The sequence below is a fragment of the Hibiscus syriacus genome, unplaced genomic scaffold, assembly GCF_006381635.1.
Source record: "Hibiscus syriacus cultivar Baekdansim isolate YM2019G1 unplaced genomic scaffold, ASM638163v2 tig00112159_pilon, whole genome shotgun sequence".
NCBI classification, from domain to species: Eukaryota; Viridiplantae; Streptophyta; class Magnoliopsida; order Malvales; family Malvaceae; genus Hibiscus; species Hibiscus syriacus.
The window spans coordinates 198526-202488 of NW_024063263.1; the positions used below are offsets into that span (position 1 = coordinate 198526).

Here is a 3963-nt window from a genome sequence, read left to right on the forward strand (position 1 = left end):
TGAATAAATTTAAAAATGTAAAGACTCATATTTGAGTAGATTCGAAAAGATTAACTCCTTATTCGATCAAGTAATTACTTAAATCTTTATTTAAATAATTTCCAAAACGATAAATCATATTTAATCAATTTGAAAGGTTAGATTACAGTGTTAATAACTCCCGACGATGATGCACCTAAATAATTACTACATCCAACATTTTATTTTATTTCTCTAAATGACATCGTTCGGACACTAAAACACTTCCCTCTATCTCATTTCTAGGGTTTTAGACCCTGAACTTTGAGCTTCATTGTCAAAAGATATAAAATACATACTCCCACCTTCAGGCCTTCTTTCTAAGCAAAAAGCATGGAAGACTCCGTGGCCCCGAACCCAAACTCGAATCCTTCTCCATGTTGGAGCAACATTCTAAAGAGCAAACCGGCAAAGCTTCAATCTCGAAACCAAATAACGACGCCAAGCCAACTCTTCGTCGAAAGTTGCAAATCCACGAAGAGGATAGCGATGGCCGTGGTGGATGCCAACGCCATCATCGAAGGCGGCAAAAAGCTCAACAACATCGCCGACAAGTTCGTTATCGTCCTCGAAATCCTTGCCGAAATTCACGACCCTGTTTCCCGCCACCACCTGGCCTTTATCCCTTTCTCCATCGACTCAGTGGAGCCCTCTCCCGATTCCCTAAATAAAGGTATTCAATCTTAACATCAAATTCCATCTCGATTATGTTCATCATGGATTTAAATTACGGTTGCTACCGAATTGCGTTCATTGTAGTTGCAGACAATAACTGAAATGGAGGTCGCTATACTTCTATCGGACTGTTATTTAAATCCTTGATGTTCATTAGTATTTTTTTTTCGCTCCTTAGTGTAGAATATTAATTGATGACATTTTGATTCTTACCTTATTTGTTAACTGGATGTTTAATTTGAGCTTTCTAGTTATCAAATTTGCGAGGGCGACTGGTGATTTGCAGACTCTTTCGGATGTTGATCTCAAGTTGATTGCTTTGACGTATACATTGGAGTCGCAAATTCATGGAACACATCATCTTAGGGATACTCCACCCCTGTTCATGTTGTTAATGTAAAGAGGCTTCTCGAAAGGGACTTGCCTGGATGGGGCTCTAATGTCCCCAATTTAAAAATGTGGGAAGCACTCGAATGTGAAAATGGAGATGGATTGAATTCTAACTCAAGAATACTTCTATTGAAAGACTTAAATATGAGCGTTGTATCTTCGGATAACCGTTCTGAAGATGGATTAGTGGAAGAAAAAGGTGAAACATATTCTGAGAATCAGGAGGATGCTGATCAGGGTTTTAGGAGGCCTAGGCGATATTTACCCCATAAAAAAGAGGTAAAAATAGAAGGGAAAAAGATGGTGGCTGATGGGATTGATGCATCTCAGGGGCAGTTTGATGATAATGTTGATGATTGGAAACCAGTGGTTAGTCGAAGTACTCATACGAGATTTCTTAGGAGGAAATCTAGGCGGGAATGTTATGAGGCATTAGTGGAGAAAGATTGTCAAGAAGATATGGAGAAAAGCATAGATAAGAACAATGTTGAAGATGCGAGTGGTCCTGATCAGCTGTTGCAACAAAGTGCCGAAGAATTTCATAATGGAAATAGGATTTCTATGGAGGCCGAGCAAGCAGAAGTTGACAAGGGTGATGGGGATCTTTCATCGATTCTAAAACAAATGAGACTGGAAGAAGATTCAGTGAAGGCTCTTCATGAAGAAACAGAAGCGGAGACTGCCATGGAGGAAGATGTGTTAGATGGTAATGCAAATGTTGTTGTTGAAGGAGTTGGTGAAGAATTAGAGCAGTTGGAGTTGTCAAGTCAGACCAATGAAACTGAACTTGCATCATATGCTGATGATGTTAGCAGTGAACAGAGTTGTATGCTGAGATCCTTATCAGAGTCCACCGTGGCTTGTGTAACGGGGGACTTCGCCATGCAAAATGTTCTTTTGCAAATGGGTTTAAGATTACTAGCACCTGGTGGAATGCAGATTAGGCAGCTACACAGGTATATCAGTAAGGCATATATCATTACTAGTGATTGTCGGTTGATAGTTTTACCTATTCAAATGTGAACCATCAATTCAATTATAACATATCTAAATTAAGTATTTCATGCATAATTATATATGTGCTTACTCTTGAATATATTTCTGTTTGTAAGTGGGTATTGAAGTGACATGCCTGCTATACCGTGACTGCTGAAATTGGAAGAATTTTTTGTCCCAAGTGTGGGAATGGAGGAACATTACGAAAGGTAGCTGTTACTGTTGGTGAAAACGGAATTTTTTTGGCATCCCATCTCCCAAGAATTACTTTGCGCGGTACAAAGGTAAGCTTTTTTGCATAATCATCATACATTAAAGATAACAATCACTCTCTGAGTGGTTCCATTGATTTATTAAATTTTCAATACGGTCTTGCAACAGTATTTAGGTTCCGCTTCTTTTGTTTGTTATATGATGAAAATATTATGCAAATGTGTTCATTGCATTGCAGTTTTCTCTGCCTTTTCCCCAAGGTGGAAGGGATGTCATAACCAAAAACCTCATTTTGCGTGAAGATCAACTTCCCCAGAAGTTCCTTTACCCTAAAACTAAGAAGAAGGTTAATAAACAGGTTTGTCCCATCACATTTGTTTTAACAAATATAATGCTTAGGTTATGTTTATGCATATATATATATTTGTTTCATCAGTTAATTTTAGGGAGACGTGGTTGTTTTGATATAGGGGAATGATGATCTCTTAATGGCTGGGGACACTTTCACTCACCATACTGATAAGAGAGCACCTCTTCGAGTAAGAAAAGCATTAGCAGTCTTTAGTAGAAAGAGGAATCCGAACGATAATCATTACTCGCGATCAAAGCAAAAGTAACTACTTGTAAGTTATATTTTTGATTTGAGATTTGAGAACTATAGACTAGTTCCTTTGCATATGCTTTAAGTTAGACATGATGATTTTTCAACAAGCGTCATACATATTTTTCGTTTGATTGAGCTCTATTTTGGGGGAAGAGTGTTTTTTCAGAAAAAGAGTGTATTTGAGATTATGTGTGGTAGAAGCAATTGAGGAAAATGAAGTAATAGGTTGCCAATGGTTTTATATATTGAAATGGGGTGGAATAATGTCTTGGGTTTCCCACATTGTTTTCCTTGAGTTTGGTAAAATGATCACTCCATTGGGTGTCTTTGAATCTGAAACAGTTAATTTTATTTATTTATTTATTTTGGATCATTTGGAATTCAAGTCCATAAATAAGTAGAAAGTGACAAATGTTGTCCTCCTTTGATATGTGAAAACTTTGATCCTTTTTTTAAGAAAACTTCAAAGTTAATTCATAAAAATGGGACTCAAATGGGGTTGAACATATAAATTTAATTTATTCCGGAGGTGATGATTTGGACGCAACCCAGTTGTGGCATATTTGGTTGGGACATGCTGGAGAGAAATCCTTGTAAATTCTGGCAAAGAAATGATTGTTGAAATGTGCAAAGGCTTGCAAATTGAACTTTTGCGAGCTTTGTGTTCTGGGAAAGCAGAAGAGAGTGAAGTTTGGCACCACTATACATAATATAAAAGGTATTGTGGATTATATTCACTCAGATGTATAGGGTCCTTCAAAGACATCTTCTTAGGGAGGAAACCATTATTTTGTAACTTTTGTAGATGACTTTTCCAAAAGAGTTTGGGTGTATCCGATGAAGTCTAAAGATGAAGTGCTTTGAATTTTCCTGAAATGGAAAAGTATGATTGAGAACCATACTGGTAGAAAGATCAAACATCTTAGGATGGATAATAGAGGGGAATATAAAAGTGACCCATTCTTTGACGTTTGCCAAGAGTATGGTATTGTTCGACACTTCACTGTTAGAAATACACCATAACAGAATGGGGTGGCAGAGCGTATGAATCAAACACTATTGGAGAA

General features: G+C 37.3%; 1 pseudogene; it reads left to right on the forward strand.

Moving 5' to 3' along the window:
* Nucleotides 1-255: 255 nt before the first annotated feature.
* On the forward strand, nucleotides 256-3146 carry LOC120175079 (annotated as a pseudogene).
* The last annotated feature ends 817 nt before the right edge of the window (nucleotides 3147-3963 follow it).